Raw genomic sequence first — 24,301 nt, forward strand, 5'->3', positions numbered from 1 at the left:
TCAACCAACTATACTAGAATCAGATCCTTCCTAAAAATATGCATAATGTAAGAGATAAAGACAAACCCGAATGAAAATGGTAATGGACAATTTGCTTGATACTATGTACGTGTATACATCTACTATTGTCTAAAATTTTCTTCTTGGAAGGTTAATCACTTCATTGCTATAAATATGTGGCAGCAACACTAGCGCCACTGCTCCCATGTGCTAGATCTATATCTTGTCGCATCATTTGCAACAGGAACTTATTTTCTTGTTTAGAGATCAAAAACAAAACGAGCATATTTATGCTTCAAAATGCAAACATTTTGTGTGCATTTTGTTGATAGGTGCGTGTCCTTTACGGTCTTTGCTAATTTTGCTGCATTTTATCATCCGTAATGAAGATTCAGAATGGGGGCGAATTAACTTTACTGCTGTTTCCTACAATGAATGTTTTGTGGAGATAAACCTTCATTTCCTTCTTCCTGGCCTCTATACTTTTTACCCTGGAACATGTAGACCACAGCAACAAAACAATGTTGCCAGATGACTAGGCAGCCAAATCCTAAAGCTTACATGCATAGTTTGGCAAAGGGTGCCAACGGAACGAACATTTCCGGACGGCAAGCACAAGCGAGAGAGATTTTCTGAGCACGTTCATAAATCAAGCCTCCGCGCCCATTGGTGTGATTCGATCCACACCGGTACGTCATTACGGTTTTCCTTTGTACAGGAACTACGTCACGTGGTGATACAATGCGCAGCACGGGATAGGGGTCGTATAATTCACTCTCTTGGTTCCTGTTACTTTAACTAAGGAATGGGCTTTAAATCTTCTGAAAACAAGAATATCCCAACGTTACACACACCTGCTCTGCTCGACAAGTTCTCGGTGCTGTTCATTTGGTATACATAAGTTTTACATATAACTTATATATAAGTTTTCTTTGTAAACTTAACTTTCTTTAACCTTGTGCCACTTTGTCCCTTTTCATGCAGATTTTTGATGGTTTGAATCAAGATCTTTAGAGGTGGACCCGTCGGAGATTAGAATAAAACCTTCAGTAGTAGCAGTGGCGCTAGTGTCGCTAGTCAAGTGGAAGCCTGTAGTTCGTATATTTTTCAGAGGTTTCAGAAAGCTTGGCGCTAGTATGTTGGGAAATTTTCGGTCTATTCGTTTGTGGCGTAACTTGAATATGTCCACAACTTTGCACGAAACTACGTATAGTACTGGCTTCCTATTGAAACGCTTCAGTGGTATAAGCGTATGAGTTACCGTTTATGTTGGATCTGCGTAAAAAGTGTTAATGTTCTGCATTATTTGTTTATTTTACATCGCTCTTTTTAGCCATAGTTAAAACTATGAAAATATAATATTATATAACATACAAATTGGAAAACTTGGATTCACAAGCTACACATCTTGCCGTCACAGAACAACAACATTTGCAAAGGTTATGGTTTCTGAATCAATTTGATTCTACTTCGGTTATTTTATGTCGCTTTTAAGTTAATCGCGACAATGAGGATGAAATATATGAAGAGGTACCCATGCCTTGCACAAGATTCAAACCATGCATTAACTTCGTTTCACGCAGTGTAAGGTTGCAATAAAAACTGGTTATAATTTCTCCACCAGCATCATTCAAATTTAATTATTTAAAAGTGAGAGAAAATGATCCAAAATAGCGATGGACATTTTGTTTGTAGCATCGCTGTAGTCTTTGTATTCTCTTTCATTAAGATCACAAAAGTACTGACGTAGAAATATAGCCCTTTCGTTATTCATCTCTATTTAGTACGCCCATCTGATCACACTGAAGAAAAAATAGCGGACTAAACTATACTTGGGATGCATAAAGAGTACAGTGAATGCATAAATATTGCCAACCAAATCGTCCATCACCATGTTTATTCTTTTAACCCAAAGAGAGCTTCAAGAATTGAAATAAAACTACAAACAAGCGACAACAGTTGACAATCTCTGCACCAACATCAGTTCAGTTCCATACAAGAGAAAAATAAACTGAAATGGCGGACAATTTGTTTGGTATTATGAATACCACTATATCAAGAAGTCTATGGTGATAATTTTCTCCGCAGTTACAATAAATAGGATTATAGAAATTACTATTGAGATATAAAATTACTTATCGCATTTGAACATATATCTGTTGTATCTGGTTGTGTCAAAATAACAAGAGAACATCTACCTCTGAAGGGTAAAGAAACCTTGCTGTTATTCGTAACATGCCCAGAATATCTACATCATGCTACATAGTGACACACTTGAAGTAGATGCAACGTGAAAAGTAAAAGCGACTATGATAATGCATGCAAGCCCAGTAGCAACGATGCAGCGCGAATGTCCAAATGCGGGCAAGTCTCCAATCTTTTACAAGAGTCACAACACGTCCCGCCTACTTACTTTGCAGCGTGCAAAGCGGTATCTCGGGGGAGAGCTGTGTGCATCGGTGATTCATGCATACATGTAAGCATGTCTTGCTCGTGCGTATGTGTGATGGGGTCATTGTGTTAGTATACAAGTAAGACACTTGCATCTAACGAATGATTTATGGTTTCGATAGCCCTTTGTGCAATGCTTGTGTGACTAGTAGCGGACAAATTGTCGGGCCTGTGCGTATTCAAACGTGGTGACATGTGACTTGCATTCACAACATGGTTACAAATATGAAACTGAAAATGTCCTCTGGTTGCTAAACTACTTGTTACTTTGTTGAACAGGGTTGCCAAACCGTTGTGACAGTTGTGCCGAAACAGTGAATGACGTCATGCAACGTGTCAGCCTAGTTTCTTCTGGTAAATTATCAAAAGGAAAAAGTCAAAGTGAAACAATAGTTGGGCAGCAACAGAACTAGACGCCATGCTAACATTTCACCCCCAAGCATTTATTATAGTGTGGTACGCGCATATACAGGGTGTCACAATAAAATGTATGCACACTTTGAATTATTTTTAAGTCGGTGTTTATGAAGATAAGAGTTCATTTTCAAAATGTAACAGAATCTACAGACATGAATAATATTCTTTATCAATGCAATGCCCATTTTATCTGGTCCAAATACTATTGGAAACCCGAAGCAGTGGAATCGCAAAAACCAAGAATCATCATTTCGTTCGGTATTTGTGCGCATTCTTGTTCAATCCATTAACTTCTGCCGATTTTGTACCGAAAATTTTATCTTTTATGCATCCATACACAAGACGTTTAGTGGTGTGAGATCTGGTGAACGCGGAGGGTATTCTTCTGATTTCGTCCAATCCATCTGTTCGACACATTTTGCCAAGTACACTATTACCGTGCAAATTGTCCATCACCATGTTCGTGCAATTTATTTGACCCAATAAGAGCTTCAAGAATTAAAAGAAAATTCAAACCAAGCTGTTGACAACTTTTGCACAAGCATACATAAATATCCAACGCTTTAAAACACTTAGGATTTAAGAGCAAAATTAAGAAAATAGTAGTGGACAATTTGCACGGTAATACCCATGGATCCCATTATACCACTCGCAAAACTGCACTCTCCGGTCCGGATCATCTGCATTGAGAGAATAGACTATTCTTGGAATGTAACTCTTCCGATGCTAGTGGAATAGCTTCAAAATACAATGGACATTTGTTGAATGTCCATTGTAACCATCTCGTATAGTATTATGCAATAATTCTCGGCAAAATGTCCATGACTTGTTTTCATTAATTTTTCTCTTGCAACCTGTGTTTTTACGGAATGGATGTTTACGTATGTTAGTGCAGAGGTTGTCAGCAGCTTTGGTTTTTATTCCTGAAGCCCCCACTGCCTAAAACAAACAGAATAGACACGGTGATGGACAACTTGCTTAGTAATACTTATGCATCCCTCTCTACACTCTTCACGTTACGAGCGATCAAAATTAGTTGTTTTGATTCATTCAGGAACCTTAAATTTATCAAAAAAATCTTCATACTCTGTATAATTATTAGTAGTACCTCAACTCAGGAACATTGGCTATAGAAATCGCGGTGTGAGCCAATAACATAACGACCACAAGTCTATAAGATTAAAATAAAATATTACACGAACACTAACATTACATCTAATAATACATACTTTTAACGAAGTTAAGATTGGTGAATGTTTAATCAAAACCAAATATGTTTATCTTGGTGTAGTAACTCTTGATTAATTTTACTTGCATGTCAACTAAAACTGTGCCCTATTACACCAAGGTGAACTGTTTCATGGCTAGAACAAAGACGACTCGAAACCTTTTATTTTTCTCCACCAAAAAAAGTTAGCACAGTTTTGAACGGCACTGAAACCAGAGCAACAACGTGCTGTTTCATCGTTGAAACTGGAGACAGGTAAGCCAGCGGCTTCCTCTGCTGATATTGCTGGATCTCTTTGTGTTCCAGGAGGGCGACATGGAGTTAAATCGTGTCCAGCACACAACTATCTCACGGCTGTACGAGCCAACTGACAGGTTTTCACAGCGTGGCCGGAAATGGAACAGTTATCTGCGGTGTGAATCCAGGGACTTGTTATGTTTCCAGTCATGCAACGTGTTTCTGCTGACATCTACAGTCCGGCCTGAAGATAACTGGTGCAACTCGCACGCGGCGCGTCCACTCCATTTGCTTAACGAGCTATTTGTCAAGGGATTAAAATTCTCATCCAACCTCTAATTTTACGAGATAATCCGCAAAGATGAATAAAGTAAATGTTCACAGGCGAAATGGCAAAACCACTTTGAAGATTTTCTCGATAATTTATGTTGCGAGTGTTCGGGCAAGACCAGTTTAAATGCTGCTTGTGATGCTTCGTAATACTGCTAGGCACTTCGTTGTGTTCGAGAATTTTCTGTTAAATTGTTTGGAGGAAGTAGTTACACAAATTTGCTGCTCTGTCGAGTCGATTAAGACCGCTTTGCAGTGGCAATTCAACGTAACACCACAGACAAAGGTAATCACACGGTAAAGTAACTGCTTAAAATTGTTAATATTAATATTTTTTGCTCTCAATTTTATCTAGCGAATACCTCTTCAAGCAAAGCTAATTGTAGATGGCAGCACTTTAGTCATGTTCGTGCGCTTGCGACAGGCAACTGCTCTCCCATTCAAATACATGGGGAACTCGATTGTGGACGCGCCGTTATATATGAAATAAAGCCTGAATCACACGGAACTGGACTCCCAGTAGGAATGCTCTAGTTGACGCTGGACTGGCTACCCATTTGCTAGTTTTCGCCTCACACGGTACTTGTTACACCGTACTTGTCGATAGTCTTTCGTTCCCATAATGGCGGCCGCGTGAGATGTAAACAACGTATCACTTCACACTTTTAAACTACGATAACTATTCAATCGAGAGGAATATTGCTTCGTATTGAATGGTTTTAGGTAGAGAAGAATGGCGCTGATTAAATATATACTTTACAACGTTTACTGTATACGCATGGAAGAATAGTTTAGCTCTTTCAATTGTAAACACCGTGCACTCACCATAGACGGTGTAACTCGACGTGCCTTTCGTGCTGTATGTATTATACATTGTAATTGGAACAGCTAACCGAAATGATTCATTGAAATGCTTTGGTGTAAAACTATCTCTTATAAGATTTTGGGAATCATTTACGTGGCATTTATGCTACCAAAATGTTAATGGAAATCCTTTCGTCTAAAGCCGGCTTAAAGGTGGACGAGCAATTTGAAGAATGTTGTAGGATAATTACTGCTTTGTGCTTTTATTAAAAAATAAAAAATGAAAAGTATGAACTAGAGATTGGCTCGAAAAAAAATATGGTAATCAATGCGTAGCGAAAAAAGCTTTTAACTCGGGTTTGCATTATTCATACATGAGATTTGCATGTTTCATTCACAAAAAAAAAGAAAAAAAGTCAAACATTTATTAATACACCTGTAATAATAAGGATTTTCATTTTCAGCTAATCATATTTGTCACGTACACATCTCATTGCTTTGCATAAATACGTAAATATTAATGAACTGAACACGAATGCAGAAACGGAGAAACTCGTATAACATAAACAGCCAGCACTCGGAAACCACAGACAAAAAAGCTCCTTTCCTTTGCAAACTCACATGGCCAAACTTTGCTCTGATTGGCTGTTCCACAGAATCCAGTCGAGGAAAGCAAGTAGCAATTAGAACATGTCCTCCAAACCAGTCAAGCAGTCAGCAATGGCGGCCATGATTGCTACCTAGAAAGTCAGTTCAGCGCCAACTAGTGCATTCCTACTAGAAATCCAGTTCCGTGTGATAAGAGGCTTTACACTTTTAATTTTAATCTGAGAAATTATACCGAAACACGATGGATAATATCAGTGCTTTGAAACAGATTTTTAAGATGATGATCGGCAACAACTAAGATATCGGAACTCAAAGAACGTTTAATACACGTACATATATGGTAGATACATGTGTGTTTCACATCACTTGCTACGTGTGAGTTACTACGTTAAAGAATAAAACAATAATTCAGTTTGACAAAACTTTTATTTCAATATAATTGGCTATTTCTTTTACAGGATATCATACTTTTCGACGTGGTTAGTAAAAATGGCCCCCTGTTTTATATATACGTAAATTTACCGAGAAGAATGGTTATTGAAAAATCGTATCTGCTGTTTCACGTGTTCTAACCTGCAAGTCGTTCGTAAATCGTATCTATAGGAAATGGAATTTTGAAAGAGCTCTAAAGAAAAAAATATTACAAAAACACTCAAAATCAATCATGCGGACATTTATTTAGATGTACAAAAATATGTTCAAAAATAATACTTTAGCGAACATTATCTTGAACATTTTGATGGACCATGCTACATAGTAATAGAAGACATCCACAAAAAGTACGCCTCCCTGTCGCCTTGTAATCGAGGGGGCACCGGGTTCGATTCCCGGAGAAGGTAAGTCACCCTGCAATAAAAATGACACACACAGATCCTGAAGAAACTCGCTTCCCCAGGGGTAATGCGTGTTGCCTAACTATACGGCGATGGTAGAAGTTGACATTGAAGTTTTACGATTTAAATCCACTTATCGCCGTCAAGTTAGACAACACACATAACGCCTGGCAGGGAAGCGAGTACTTCAGGATCTGTGTGTCCCATTTTTATGGCGGTGACTACATTGCACAGATTGAATTGATTGATTGAATTGTTGTTTTAAGTCCACTTTGTGCACAGAAAGGCTAATCGGGACTGGACCTACAGTTTAAAGTGGGATGCGAACCAGGGGTGCCCATCCCCCCCAAGGCCAATGGCGCAATCCCTCCCAAAAGCCAATGACGCATCCCCCCAAAAACCCAATCAAGCACACCCCCCAAGTTCATGTCATAATCCCCATAAAGTATTTAATTAGGACATTTTTTTTAGTTTTAATGAACACTTCACTTGATACTCCCCGTCCTGAGTTATTCCATTTCTTTATCTAATATGTCACTATTACATCAAATACTGTGTAGTGCAAAGTGGAGACTCCACGATCTGTTTTGCGTCTTGTATGAGCAAGGTTTACTATTAACCAGGCGATAAGAGATGAATTGCCACATCAAACTACATGGTATGGATATATAGATAACTCTTAACATTATTTAACGTCATAAAATGCATTATCATTTTTAAACTGCTTAAACTTATATGAAATAACAATGTGCGACTTCCGTTAAGAGAAAATATCCTGCATATTTGGAAATACAATAGGTAAATATAATTATATGAATCTTTAGTAATAAAGACATGCATTGGCTTTTTACTATTTATTTCTTGTGCTCATTCATTAAAAAATGTATATGAACAAAATGTACAATTGTTTTCCTAGTAAGAACTCAAAACTTAATATTTTGTAGAAAGAAACCAATTAATCGTATACATTGAACCACAGCTTACACAGTACATTTATATGACGACATAAGTTCTCAGAGTATCACGTGAATGGGAAGCCATATTACTCTTTTGTTTTTTGATTACTCATTGAAAAAGAATATCAGAAGTAGAACGTATGTGCTGTTTTCAAATTAATGTTTATTTATAAGACAGCATTGATACTAACGTAAGACAAACTTTAGTACGAAGATCTTAAAAGAAGCTTTTGTCTCTGAATACTGCACCTTGCGAATTTATCTATTATTTCATCATTTGGAATTTGTGCAAGAATGTACTCTCACTACACAAAAGAAGCAAACTTGACATTAATGAATCCCCCCAATCTGGAACGCAACCTACTTTTAATAACCTTTAATCGAACATCACCGCTGGCCTCCGTGGCGGAGTGGTTAGCGCATCGCGCTACGCCAGGGGTTCCGGGTTCGAATCCAGGCCTGGGCATGGATGTTTGCGAGTGTTCATTCATCAATTTCATCATATCATCACTCATCTCCATCTTCGCAAATTAGCCAAAAGTGGCACAAGAAGCGAAGTAAAATAAACCCAATCGAACATCACCCCAACCAAGACCGTGGATGCATTACCTCCACAAAATCGTTCATCATAATCCCCCCCCCCCTAAATAGTTTGGATGAGTAAGTAACAATTGATGTTTATTTGAATACAATACCATGTTAAACTGTCCATATATTTTTAATAGTTCGGGTTTCGAAATAACGGAAAGCAAGCACATTGATTCTTTAAATGTAATAAGTTAAATTATATAAATATGCATTTAAGCAGTGTTTGTGAATGGAGATTAAGATTTATGAGATTTATAAAACCCACAATTTGAGTATTTAACAGAAATCGTTACACAACTTAAGATACAAAATTCAACCTGGGCAAACCAAATAACATCCTGCAGCCGTGTGACCGATTCAATTATTGTTTCCCGAGACATTACAGAACCTTAGCTAGAAATTCCTAAGCTAATGGCGAGAATTTAATACGGTTTCTCCTTCAAAAATATATAAATGTTGAATTTTATGTTGTTTCAAAGAGAAAAAATTCCCACCCAAAATTTCGATGGCGCAATCTGCGCCATAGTCACCCTCTGTGGGCACCCCTGATGCGAACCACTGTGCCATGTGCCTCCACCAGGTATCAAACCCGAGACCTCTAGATTACAAGGCGGCGACATTACCACTACGCCATCGGGAAGGCCCATACATTGCACAGAGGTGATGGTACTAAAGTTATCTGTGGCGTATACGGAGTCCAATGTCTGGGCTATCTCACTATGTCACTGGTCCTAGGCTATGAATAGTAATAAATTTACCAACTCCTAAGAAATCAGGTTGCCAACTCATAAGAAATCAGGTAGCCAACTCATAAGAAATCAGGCTGCCAACTCATAAGAAATCAGGTTGCCAACTCATAAGAAATCAGGTAGCCAACTCATAAGAAATCAGGCTGCCAACTCATAAGAAATCAGGTTGCCAACTCATAAGAAATCAGGCTGCCAACTCATAAGAAATCAGGTAGCCAACTCATAAGAAATCAGGCTGCCAACTCATAAGAAATCAGGCTGCCAACTCATAAGAAATCAGGCTGCCAACTCATAGGAAATCAGGCTGCCAACTCATAAGAAATCAGGCTGCTAACTCATAGGAAATCAGGTTGCCAACTCCAGAATCAGCATCATCATCTCACTGATATGAATAATATTATTTACAATTTCTGATCGATTTTTCTCCTGTATTTTATTCTCTAGACTTCAGGCTTCGCAGATAGCTTAGCTAGACTAGAATATACGCTCCTCAAATTTATAAATCTATGGCTGTGCAAACAACTGTATATCTCCTCGTCCAGGAAATCATAAACAAAAAGCGTTCTTCATTATAGCATCAGGTATAAAGTTCTTGCGAAACTACAGCATGTAGAAAGTTGAAATAAGTTGCTGATAAAACACCTGGTGTATGAATTGCGTATTTCTGCTCACAGGCACAATAAGATGGTCAAAGTGAAAATTCCAGCAAACGAATTCCCTGCCCCTTTCAACGGGTTGGTGTCGGCGAAGACGAAGAGAAAGAAAGCCCGAGTGACCACTCCCAATTCTCTTCAGAAGATGCCGCCGCGTCGTGGCGTACGGATTCCCTCGCGAGACGCTGGGGACGATGCACTCTCAGTGTTGCCAGCTGCATGCTGGATTCGCGCATTTACCTTCTCTATCTCTCCCAGGGCGGGAGTGGCGCCTCCATGGACGCACGCAGAGAATTATTCAAGTGGTCAAAATCGAAGGTCATGGCATCAAGCATGTTTACATATTACCAGGGCTCGGAAGTTGAGGAAAAATCCTTTTCTTCCCTAGTGTCCGAAGACTAGGCCCACCATAATATATGTTCATTTTGGGTCATTGTAGGCCAGAAAAAGGTGGGTTTTATTTGTCCTTTTTTGCCTTTTTCGGCGTTTTTTGGCTTATTGGTCCTTTTTTAGGTCTTAACGGCTTTTTTTTGCAACTTCACCTTCTTTCGATTACGTTTTTACTCCCCATTCGCAATTCGAAATATCGTCAGTTCATCACCTCTTAAACATCCTTTCTGTAGTGTGTTAATCTAAAAAATATATAATGTCTGAAAGAAGCAGTGGCGAAGCTAAGGCGTAAATACTGGGTAGGCTGAAAAATCTGCTTATATTTTTTTTATACAGCAGGTTCATGCGTCGATTCTTGTTGGTCGCAAAAGTATCAATTCCTCTTTGCTTGAAGCCTTGATCAATAGAAAGTTCTTTAACCAGTTTTTTTTTCAATGGCTATTGTACTGAGACTGAGAGAACTTTATCTTTCATTTTTCCATTGAATTACGGAGATATTTTTTTTTTTACTCTCTTGAGGGTGCTCATACTTCTTTCGGAGGAAGCTGGGAATGTCAAGACCAACTTGATAAGTTGTGTTACTTCTTTGTAGATTGTTTGAAGATCATTGCTAACTATGAATTTTAGAAGGTCTGCAGGAGGTAAATGCTTTTCTCCATCAGCACAGATATTCTTTAAATCATTTTTTAATCGTTCTTTGTTGAAAAATGGATATGTGGACAGAAGGTTAATTAATTTCATCACAGGAAAATGTAGTTTATATTCCCCAAAGCTATTTTGGTCTACCAATTCAACAAATTTTATCTTTTCAAGATCTCCAAAACGTATTTCCAGTTGCACAGTCAGTGTGTCCAATATTTCGTAGGTTAAGGATCTGAGAGCCACGAAGTCTTGTCCACTTACATTTATTTTACTGCAAATCATCTTAGAGTTTCCAACACAATTTCACAGTATTATATTTTTACAACATAAATACACTATGTGACACACACACAAACATACGCGCGGATGCACTTGAAGTAAATTAACATTCAACAATGCAGCGCGTGAACGACGGACGCACTTTGCACGAGAAGAAGCACAACAGGTTTGGTCCTGAGGCTAGCCGCTTTTACCCAGCGAATCGGCGGTCCCCTCCCCTCACCCTCCCCTACCAGTACACAGAGCTCACGCTGTAGCAGCCTTTTAAACGCGAGGCTTTTCGTCAAAAGCCTCAGAGTTCGGCCCGAACGCGCTCTCTCTTTCTGGCCTGCCTGACGAGATATATGGAAGGATCGGCGGAACCAAACGTTCGGATTACATAGTTTAATTCGTTTTAACGAACATTGATTGTTACAGGGTATAAGAACATTTTAATTTCAACATTTTTTTGGGTAGGCTAAGCCTCAAAAGCCTCATAGGAGCTTCGCCACTGGAAAGAAGATGCATTTAATTCATATAGTTTTGTCGCACTGTGTGTTCCATACCACCAGAATTTTTATATTTTTTTATTCATTAAATATGTAATTAAAAATGAAGTTATTAATTAATTTGGATCACATTTATACGCCCTTTTTTTCTGTTTTTAGGTATTTTTTTTATATTTTTGTCTTGTTTTGCCAATTTATAGGTCTTCAACTTCCGAGCCCTTCATATTACCATAAGAAAGAAGCGTTTTTTAAAGAGATGAAATAGAATGAGAGGAAGGAAGATAATTAAAAGAAGCGAAAACAGAAAGAAATTAGAGACACATGAAAAGAAATATATCAGCTACACGCAGAGAAAAAGGGTGTGAGAGAAGTGTAATAGGGGTAAATAACGAGGCGACAAGAGAGAAATCAAGAAATTGAGAATAAAGTGGAAGAAAGTCGACGCTAAATAAGAAATACAGGAGAAAGAGGAGGATAAAAACGGAAGAAGGTAAAGATATTTAAATATATATAGAAAGGAAAAGAGGAAAGTGTGTGTGTGTGAGAGAAGGAAGAGGAATAGCAGAAAGACAAAAAGAATAAGTAGAAACACACGGAACATGAGAGAAGAATATAGAAAGAGAAAGTGTGAGAGAGAAAAAGGACTAGAGAGAGAGAGAAAGACCTAGAGAAGCGAGGGAAGAAGGAAATAACGAAAGAGAAGTATAGATAAAAGACAAGCTGAAAGAGACAGATCGGAGTAGCACAAGATCGATAGAGGGAAAGCGTAAAGAAGAAACAAAATGGAAGAAAGAACAGAAAGAGGAATATTGAAGAAGAGAGGAAATAAACACGACGCACAAAGAGAGATTAAAACTAAAGCTCACGCCACCAAAATAGTCCCGTCAAGGTCACACGCTTTCGGAGTTTCACCTTTACTCCTCCACACGGGATGTCACACTTCTTCTAAGCTGGTGAGTCGACACTTCGCGCCTATGTGGTTGATTTCGTTTCCGCTGGTCTTTTGAGAAAAGGTTATTTGGTTTTCTATTCATTAGGAGATATTGAGGAGCAGCGTCCCACGGGTGGTACATTAGCCGGTGGAAGTATAGTACGTGCCCGCCGAACGGACATTAGAATGCAAAGTAAAATAATCATTGCAAACGTTAGCAAGTTTTTGAAGAATCTTTCCTATAACGAAGACGTCATCTGCATAGAAGATGGAAAGCTAGGAAAGAAGAAGATAAAAGAAAAGAAATACACAAAAGGGAGGGACGAAGGAGAAAAGGAGACGGGGACAATTCTCCTTATTCCGAGGAGGATCAATGTATTCCCCCTGGCTTCAAATCAGCGACCAGTAAAAGCCAGTAATGAAATAATAGAATTGCTGTGTAATAGAGAATCAAGGGAGACACTCAATAACGTGGACATGATACTCCAAATATGTGAAAGCGTCGGAATTCCCTGTATTGTAGAACCATGCCCTGGTCATTGTATCTCTATCCGGTATAATTTACGTTTACGAACAGAAACAGCTGATTTCCAAAATGAAGGCTGTGAAATCGACATTGAAGAATCGAGAATCGACTGATCTGAAAGTAACTCATCCAACTTCGTGGAAAAAATTAACATGCTAGTGAAGAAAACATAATCAGTGCTTTCACTGAAGGGGTAAATATCAATTCTTGTGTATGAGCTATTCTCTTGATAAATTAACACACACCACTCTTTCTTTACGGTTTTTTGTTGCTTGCAGTTACTTGCCTAAATTTAGAACTTTCCAGAATTATCTGCAATAGTTCCCATACTGATATACATAAAATGTAATTAGAAAAACATCAAGGGGTCCCGGGTTCGATATCCGGAGGAGGCACATAGTGGTTCGGATCACACTTTAACTGTAGGTCCAGTCTCGATTAGCCATACTGTGCATAAAGTGGACTCAAAACAACAAATCAATCAATCAATTATTAGAAAAATGTACAGTAGAGCCTATGTATGAATAATGAACAACAGAAACCATGTAATTATTTGTATAGCTGCCGCTGCCTTTTGTGAACGTGCTTCGAACAGTGCGGCCCGACCCTTCCTTGTAGAAGGTGAAAATGGCTCACTATAGAAAAACTTTGAAGCCTAGTGGCTTACTTTATCAATATGCATAGGGTGTTCTGGAATAAACTAAGCCCAGATGGAAATACGAACATCGAAGGTACACCCAACGGCAAAACAAACAGGAAGCGAATTGTCCATCACCATTTTCATTCAGTCTGTATTGCGCAATATGATGATAATGAACTGAAATGAAGACGTCAATAAGCAGAGGGCAATGTCTGTTTCGCACCAACACAATTTCATTCCTTAAAACAACACAGGCTCTAGAATAAAAAGTAATGAAAATAACGATGGACAATTTGTCTACCATTATTTCTGCCGTTGACTGTACAAATCAACCGAAACGTTCTCCGCTGGAACTTTGGCCAACGGCAGCCAAGTCTTTTATTGCTTATTGATTTGGTTTATATTACCTCGCTTTTCTGCCACTTTTGCCTAACCGCGACGATGAGGATGAGTAATGATGATATGGTGAAATGTGCCAGCGAAGCAGTTTTTGAAATTTTCTCTCCATTCGAAATCTTACAATTCATTGAGCATTCACGCGAATCTTCGGTCGTTTGTTGTCTAGATATTATCAATAGTTTAATGCACTTACATGGTCACGAAACTATTGCGAAAGCAAACCACACGAAGATTCACACGTTGTTTATATTTGGAGAATAGAACAAAACGGGCTATTGTAAACGGAAGTTTATTCTTGCCTTTAGATGAGGCATGGGTGTGGTCGAATTGTACCATTACCTTACTTCACCAGTTATTGTTAGGGGGCGTGTGCCCCTCTCTCATCCTTAATCCACCCTCCACGTGTGCAGTAAAAAAAACTTGAATATGTTTTTTCTGCTTCAAAAACGTAGTCCCCCACCCTCTTTCGATTTTCAGCACGCACGGCCAACGTGGAATGTCCATATAAGTCCACCGCGAGCAAAAACTGACACACTTCGAACGTGGAGGAGCGACCAGGCCCAGGGGAAAGTGTCGGAGGCTGCAGCCATTGTTTCTGCTTCGAAGATTGCAACACTGATCTCTCGAGAACTGGTTCTGCCCGCGACTCGTTTGTTCAGCCGAAGAGCTTCTCGCAGATAACGGGATACGAGGTTGAGAGAGAGCGAGAGTGAACTGGAAACATTTCCAACTGTCGTCTCGGGTTTCATAGCAAACCACCCAGCAGCCTTTTCGCGGAAACGGACGGACGCACGTCACTTGATAACAAGGGTTTATGCAGATTTTATGATCTTGGGGGTGTAAGGACGACTTTAGTATAGTTTAGAACCAATGGCGTATACTCAGTTCAATATCTGAGCTATGTCACATGGTCCTAGGCTATGAATAGAAATAAATTTACCAACTCATAAGAAATCAGGTTGCCAACTCATAAGAAATCAGGTTGCCAACCCATAGGAAATCAGGTTGCCAACTCCAGATTCAGGATCATCATCTCACTGATATGAATAATTTTATTTACAATTTCTGATTGATTTTTCTCCTGAATTTTATTCTCTAGACTTCAGGCTTCGCAGGTAACCTAGCTAGCCTAGAATATACGCTCCTGTTTAAAACTAAAATGGCCGCAAACTAAGGATTTGTGAATAAAAATAAGGGGAAGAGGCGTCGCTAGATATTTTTGCAGGGGACTAGGCGGTTCATAAAACATGAATAGTAAAAATAATACATCATAATTATTATTATAGAATAATTATTAAAAATAATAAAAATAAATGAATTTTATACCAAATGTATTATTATCAGTGTTCGGAAACTCTCAGTTACTTGGTTCAAAAGTAGCTATGAGTAACGAGTTACTCTTACAGTTACTGGAAGCCGATGTTGCCTGTGAACATCCTAACTTGTCATTTTTGCAAGAAACCCATTTTTGTGGATTAATGAAATTGATGAGTACGGTGCGAAATCCTGGCGGGAGGGGGATTTCCCATACCAACAATCTTGTCCTAAAAAAAATTCCCCTACTAAAAATTTCAGAGGGGGAGAGATTTTGCCATAACAACAAAGATAAGAATTAGTTTAAATATAGTTTACTAAGAATAATATGAAAAGCACAAACAATGCCTCTGTATTGTGTGCTCTCTCTTTAAGACAAATATAAGTATGAAATTAATTGATTTGTATTAATAGAAAACAAAAAGTATTGACATTTTTAACCAGTTGGTAAAGCATATAGTTTGCTACTTTGTAACAAATGGATTCTTTTTTTTACATTTGATAATATAATTATTTAGTAATTTACTTTTGCCTTATATGTAATAGCATACATATAAATATAATATGTGTGTGTGTCAAAATGTTCCTCCCCCCAACAGTCTTCAATGATTAGCGAGTGTTGATTTGTTAGCTAACAATACTCGTGCCTCTCCGCCAATACTCGACCCGGAGTGGAATGCGAATTAAACTTGTTGCAATTGCATATGTGTTTTTTTTATTTAGCATCGCTTTTCTGCCACTGTTGGCTAATTTGCGAAGATGGCGATGAGTGATGATATGATGAAATTGATGAAGGGACACTCACAAAGGACACCCTCGGCCAGGTCTGGATTCGAACCCGGGACCCCTGGCGCCGTGGCGCGCTGTGCTAACCACTCGCAAGGCACAAGCGTTTTATGTAGGACTATGCGTACATATTGCTGCTGCTCGCACCACGTGACCACACACTACACCGCTCCAGAAAGTAGTGCAAACGGTGCAGAAACCAAATCAACGAAGTAGACGAGTCAGTGTTGCACCGTGTACCCATGCAGAGAGAGTCAAAAAGGGTAGGGAAGTAGACAGAAATAGTTTCTTCTGCTTCTAAATATTCGTAGAATCGTCAACTCTCAATATAGTCTCATTGTGATCTTGCCGGCGCCTCGGAGTGGTTAGCGCATCGCGCTACGACGCCAGGGGTCGAATCCAGGCCTGGGCGACGGTGTATATGAATTTCATCACATCATCACTCATACCTATCTTCGCAAATTAGCCAAAAGTGGCAGAAAGGCGAAGTATAAAATAAAGCCAATCAATCAATCATCGTGATCTTGTCAGCGACGGAAAATCGACTCGCCAATTCCGTTGAACGCAACCCGGAAACAAGGACCCCCTCGTTTGCAGTTTGTCGGATCATCCAACGAACCTTCTTTCCCAGCACGACGAGGTTTCTGGGAGAAAAAGCAGATCGTCTGCAGAAAATCCTCGCTAGCCTCCTGGGCGGGCGGCTACCGGGAACGGATTGCTGGGCTCATTGTCTTCTGCTGCACGACTGGGCTACGTGCCCATTGGGATAACGGTGGCCCACCGGCGAGGAGTGGAAGCACACTACATTCTAACAGGTTGGCTTTGAAACAAACACGGAACGACGAGTATGTGTAAACTGTATTCACTAAGATAGAATCAGAGTATGAGATGATGATTTTACAACAAAATCCGGATAACGAATACCCGAATTTCAAATTATCCTATATCCGTTTCGGATGCAAAGGAAAATCCAAATATCCGTATATCAGACTAATACGGTTATTCATGACATCCGAGTATTCTTAAATATTAAACTTTATTTATTTTTCTTCCTTAAATCGATCTGCATTACTAAGTTCAGAATAAATGCACGAAGTTTCTCGCCGTAACAACAACAAAAAAAAAAGTCCAATTTAGAATATAGCCTTCTCAGTTTGGTGTCCCAATCTTTTTTTGGTAATTATTTCCAGGCCGGACTTCGAACCCGGAACCCACAGCTCACGCTTGGTTTAAGACTTGCTTTCATCTGATCAGCCAGATTTAGCGCTTTTTAGCTCTGATTCAGGTAGATTTAATACTTGTGTTTGGTTCAACAACATGTTCAGCCAGCTCTAGAACACATTTACAGCGTGTTTTTATTTGTTTAATCACATTTGAGTTTGTTCTGTTTTCTTTCATCATATTTAGAACCTGTTGTGTTTTTAGTAATCTTTAGGGCATATTTTATTTTGGTCCAATCGCATTAGAGCTTGTTCTTTTTGTTGTTGTGCAATCAGATTTAGAATTTCACTTCTCTACCTGCGAATTTATTATTCCTGGCTTACTCCCACCTCGAGTTGTATCCCGTTTGTCAATACATTGATGTTTATTCAATTTGAACTAACGGTACAGTAGGATGCATAAGTATTACCAATCAAATTGTCCATCACTATGCTTATTCTCTCTTTTATGCAGTGACAGATTCAAGAATTGAAACAAAACACCAAACAAGCTGCTGACATCAGTTACGTCGAAATCCATTCCTTAAAAGCACATGAGAAAAAATAATAAAAATAGTCATGGACAATTTGCAGGACAAATTTTGATACGTATTCTGCTTGCCTTCAATGTTGCACAACATCGAGTGCTACATTTTGTGGTTATTCCCTTTTCCTTCCACTAGCGGTGTTTTATGCATGATTCACCTCCCATAAAAGTCCGTTCGCTAGTCAACTTGACCGCCATGGCATTCCCCACTGTCGAGGAAAATTAATTCACGACCTGGCAACGGAAAGGCGTAAGATAGGGACGTGACGAGGGAAATGCCAGGAGGCGTTGGTCGCGTAACCTTCCTGTCTCGTGATCAGGGACTTTTTGCTGCTCCGGTCATGACCCAGAAGACTGATCAATTAGTTATTTCAGTTTCCCTTAGCTTCACTATAACAGCACTCTCAATAAGAACTCAAGCATTACACATCGCGAGATATTTTATCGTTATTATCAGTGGTAATAATAATTGTTCTTAATAGTCCACAGGTTTGTTTCTTTATACAGAGTATTTGCAAAAGATACAATTCAATTTAGAGGACTGGATGGATGCCTGTAAAGCCATAATTTCTATGCAATCTATTTTTCATTCTTATTGAGGAAGATAAAAAAAAGCTGCTAACCGTGTGTACAGTGCGATGCACAAGTATTACTGTGCAAATTGTCCATGACTGTTTTCATTAATGTTTCCCTTGCATCCTATGCGTTTTTAAGGAATAGATTTTAAAGTATGCTGGTGCATAAACTGCCAACACCTTGTTTGGTGTTTTGTTTCAATCCCTAAAACTTTCACCGAGTAAAAGAAAGAGAATAAACATGGCGATGGACAATTTGGTAATACTTATGCATCCCACTATACAAAGAGTGTAAATAAGTGTATCAATATACATTGTATAAAACACACCAGATGACTAAATTCGTGGACCCTGTACAAATGAAATGTCCTCAGTAAAGCATCAGCATTTTAAATCAACCACAATTTAAGCACTGTATAACGGCCTGCTATTTTAGCTAATATAACTGTTTATGTATTCTATGTAATGGTGTTCAGGCTACACACCGAAAATCAATTTGAGCTTCAAAGCTGACACTGATAATAATTATATAGTACAACTTGTTGTGCATGCAGGCTGAAAACTTTAATAATGAATGTGTACATGTAATATATATTCACCATCATTTAAATCACAAAAGAACTATTTGACACTCCATGTCTATAATGTCATGCTGCTCTAGAACTAGACACAGTTTTCATCTTTTACCTCTCCCGATGCCTCTAATAAGCTCCTTATAAACAAGTTCCAAAGAAAAAACATAAAGATGTTAAACATTTATGTCATATCAGAGTTCACTCAACACATCCCAATAATCGCTTCGTATAACAGAAGACAAACTAGATTGGCAAAGCAGCTAGTTACATGTTTCGATTAAATTGAACACTTTACTGAAAAGAATTGGCCTCTTACAGTGTCACTAGTTATATTAATCATTCTATAACTAGTGATAACCTTCGTTTAGAGTTCAACGAAAACAAAAACTTTACCATAGCAAGGTCGATACGTTTCTAGCATGCAACTTGAGTTAGCGTCCTCAAAATAATCCACTCAATACAATATCAAAATTCACGTCCTGTACATTTTGTCGATATTTCTCACGCCCCTTGACCACATTACTGAAAAGTTACTGGCAACATTGCTCGTGAATAAAGTAAAAATTAACCTCCACATGATTTGTTTTTAAGAGATTCGCTTTCACAGTATATATCGTAACCCTCTGCCCCCAGCTTCCTCCGAATGACGTTTCCTGTATTGTGAAAGCCTGCCTAAACGTCTGGTTGGTACACGCCACACCTGTTTATTAAGACCCTTTAACAAAACACGCAAAGATATTGTGCAAGGGAAGGTAGGCAGCGCCTCTTGCGGCTGGATGTAAACGCCAGTGGACACACTCCAGACGTTCTTGAGATCGCAGCATTTATTGTACGTGGTGTGTGTAAGCATCGAAATGTATTTAGATAACAGTAATGAGTAAAACCAGCAGAGAGCCTCGTCAGCATACATCGCAGAGAACGAATGACAGCCTACGCGCACCGTGCCCTTGTTTGTTCCTGAGTGTTGTAATGCTATTCACACACCAAGCGAACCCCGCCCCGGCTCTATATGGTTCTTGTCTTAAGCCTGTCCAATGTCATTTTTTTTTCTACCTAAGCCTTCTGTGTTCTGAGTGTCAGCATCCATTAGCTTGCAAGCTCTTATGCTGCATTATAAAAAATACGTGAAGTGCCTCCTCTGATATATAAAATAAAAACTGCGTACAGTGTGCAAGGGCAATATGATTGATCTGTTCCTCGAGTGTATCAAACTAGATTTACGTTGTTGCAACAATGTACAATCAGTCTAAAAAATAACACTAGGCAAATTGTCCACTCCTATTCTCATTCTATTTCTTCTGTGTGTGTTTTTAGGAAATTGAATTGTACAGTGGGAAGCATTAAGTATTGCACCGCAAATTGTCCATGACTATTCCCATTACTCTTGAATCCTACGTGTTTTGAAGGAGTGGATATTTACGTATGCTATTGCAGAGGTCAGCAGCTTGTTTGGTGTTTTGTTTCAGTCTTTCAAGCTCTCCTTGCGTAAAACAAAGAGAATAAACACGGAAATTGACAATTTGCTTGATAATACTTACGCATCCCACTCTACTTGTGAATGAATGAATGAATGAATGAAGATTTTTGGGTGCTTCGACACACAAAGGCCATTTTGCACCTTTAAATGTATGTCATCTTTTAGGCCTACATCAGCCAAGGGGCGCGCGAATTTCTAACGGCTAACTTGTCCTATCAGGGCATTTTCTTTCGCTTACAGTTATTTTCGTGAATTTCATCTTATTTTGTCTGGAACTGATATGGGTGAGGTCAACAATATCAGTGAACATAGGAAAATAAGATAAAGAAAGGCATTTATTAGCGCTGCCAAAATTGTTTTGGAAGGAGAAGAACCGAAAATTATTTTTCAAATTTACCTAGGTATACAATCCTGTTTTTGGTTTCTGTTCTTCTTAAACAATTTTAAACTACAGATCGTGCTGTCACATTGCGATCAGAATCTCAACTGTGTGTTTTCTTACCCTTACACTTCTGAGTTGTTACAACCTCATTAACATTCAATGGAATCAATATACCCAGAAATGCCCGTGACTGTACAATTAACTGTAAACTCGGTTTTATAATCCTGGTTGTCCCTTTTCGTCTCTAAATCGTTACAAATTTGTATTATATTTCGGATTTTTTTTCCTCACATTCTTTCAATCTCCCTGACATCTTGACAAGCTCACGACTTCACCGCACTTACTTCCTCTCTTTTAAAAAACGTCCCTTGGCAACACTGCAACTTCGTCTAAGTTTATCCTCGAACATGACAGGCCGTGAAGACGTCACACATGTATCCACTCACACAACCCTCTTCCTGGGGAGTTATGTCATGCCTTGATTCCTCGTAGATTCAGTCAGGCGACGCCACGAAATTCTGCTTCGCAGAAAGGGAAAGAAGGAAAATCTGTCGAGGTCCCCCACTGAGCTGGAGATATTTCTGTAATGGACCTGTCAAAAGTTGCTTCAGAGTTCACGCAGCATGCTCGTAGTCCGATCGGGGTTATGACGTCGATTCAATATGGATTCTGATTGGTGGCGGAATAGGGCAGTGAAATAATACCCGCGAACAACACAATTTACAGTATTATCAAGAATAAACCTGGATCCGTAACTCACTATCTAGTACATGTAATCTACGAGTATGAGACGTTGACTAGAGCCACCTGCCGGGCGGTTTCAAATCACTGTTACATCTAGGATTCTTATGGGAACCTGCCAGCCAATCTCATTAATAGTTCGATATATCTAATTCGATATAGAAACTATAACCGTACCGATTCGATTTGAAATCATATTACTACATCTACATATTTGTGGAAGGTGATAGTAAGATTTATTTTAAACGACTAACCTGCCATCTGGGGGAGAACTCCATAAACTTTATTTTTATAGCCAAAAGCTTCAAGTTTTCTGTCCATGTTACTGCATAGTTTCATCTGACCATATAAACGAATGAGATTATTTGACAATGCAAATAGTAACACAATTATATTTCTAATAATCTTGAGTAACATAGCAGCAAAAGTGGGTTTGTACATAAAAATAATAATAATAAGTACTTCCAAAGTTATCAAATGTTTGACTTTAATGTTTCTTCTACAAAAATCCACAAGCTTGTAACTGTACAAATTTGACACCTTCATGTGCAACCGCAGACTTAAAGAAGAACAAGAAAACTGTTCAAAAGATTAAATGCTGATGTGTGTTGAGTTTAGATTTGAGTAAAACAAGCGAGATAATCAGAACAGAGAATACATTCAGGTGAGATACTGCATTGTTCAATTGTACATCGCTATTTTCGTTCATTTGTTAGCATATGGAATTGCATTTGTGATAGTATCTCGCATTGCGTAAAATAAAGTGAACGTACAGTTGAACGTACAGTGGCGATAGTATTACCAAGCATACTGTCCAGCACCATGTTTAATCTCGTTGTTTTATGCTATGAAAGCTTCAAGAATTGGAACAGTTCAAACAAAACTAAAAATAAAAAGCTGCTGACAATCTCTGCGCCAACACACGTAGAAACCCACTCCATACAATTACGTACGATACAAGAGAAAGAATGAATGAAAATAGTCGTGGCCAATTTGCCAAGCAATAGGCCTACATGTGCATCCCACTTTACATGGAGATGGGCAATTTATTTGGTCTAAAAGCATTCCACTCCATCATACATAAACAGATGTTTATAAAGCTGGAAAAAAAAAACAGTCTTCTCCACGAAAGTGAAAGCGACAACGATGCCATCTGTAGGAGGGACCGTTCTTTTTAAGGAAAGGATCTTTTTTCTTCTTTCTTTACGGAACGGAGCAAGTGCCGGGGGAAGCTACGTAAAAGAACGCCTGGTAATGAATGGACGAGCGTGTCATTACCATTAATTTACGTCGCGCAAGGCGAGAGGAAAAAACAGGTGTCGTCGTAGGTGTACAGGAAAACGAGTGTTCCTGTTGCCCCCACAGCTCGCAAACCGGGCGAACTTCGCGATGTCCTTCGCATCGCATCGCTTCCATTGTGCATTGTGTCGCGAGCTTTGGTGGGAGGGGGGCTACCAGAACGCCCAGCAGCGCCGATAACAAAAGGTGGCAGTCGACAGGCTACAATTAGCGAGGATTTAGTTTGATCATTATGCTTGCAACCCACACACTCCCGTGTTACCACTACACAGCTGAATGGCTTGTTGTAAAGAGCATTCAATGCGATTTTTTGCCGCTTTCCTTTTAACTTTTGCTGGTTTGTATTGTACAGCTCGCCATAACCGAAACGATGGATTGTATTATTCATAGACACGAGACGATATATAACTAACAGTAAAGTTTCGCCTTGAGATATTTCGTTTTGTGTAATTGCATTAGATTGCAGTTAAGAAAGTTCTCATAAAACATCCCCACCACTTGGATAATATGCTGTCTTTCACGGCACCCCTCGTCCATGTTTTTACGCTTCAATTTCGCCATTCAAATTATATCAAGTCTTTCCAGATATCTCGGGGGGGGGGGGGCGCCAGTGTTTCCTGGCTCTCCTTTGTGGGCCCCTTCTATTCTTTGAAATGATCATTGGCGGATCTAGAATTTATTTCTTGGAGGGGTGCAGAATATGCTGTAAGCATATGAGAGATTTAATACAAATATTAGAATATACCGTGTCCACAAATTATTGGACGATTTTATAACACTACAGTTTCACTAATATTGAACAGACAGACATGTGAAAGAGGGATGTTTGAAGTTTTGTACTGGCCTTAAATGCAGTGTGTGTGTGTGTGTGCCAACGACACTGCAATTCTGACAGTGTATGTGGAAGTTGAGGAACATAATTGTATTTCATGAAACCCCACAGGAAGAAATCGTTCATTGTGAGGTTCGGTGACCAGGGATGACCATCCCTCTGAGGCCAATGGCGCATCCCCCCCCCAATCATCATTCGCGCCCTCAAACCATATCGTAATCCCCACAAAGTATTTAATTACGACAGCGTGTCTACCGAAAGTAAACTATTGTCTTAGCTTTACTGAACACTATACTTGATCTGCCCCTCCTCCCTAAACCGGGGTGCCCATCACTCAAGACTGCACCTAAAATCGTTCATTATAATCCCCCCCCAAATAGTTGGGATGAATACGTAATAATTGATGTCTATTTGAATGAAATAC

The 24,301-nt window shown here is 39.1% G+C and overlaps 1 protein-coding gene across 7 annotated transcripts in view; it reads right to left on the reverse strand.

Annotated features, from left to right (window-relative positions):
* Positions 1–24,301, reverse strand: part of Prosap (SH3 and multiple ankyrin repeat domains prosap) — a 363,699-nt gene that overhangs the window by 105,570 nt on the left and 233,828 nt on the right. The gene's annotated exons all lie outside the window — the stretch shown is intronic.

This window comes from Lepisma saccharinum, chromosome 13 (genome assembly GCF_977018435.1).
Source record: "Lepisma saccharinum chromosome 13, izLepSacc3.1, whole genome shotgun sequence".
NCBI lineage: Eukaryota > Metazoa > Arthropoda > Insecta > Zygentoma > Lepismatidae > Lepisma > Lepisma saccharinum.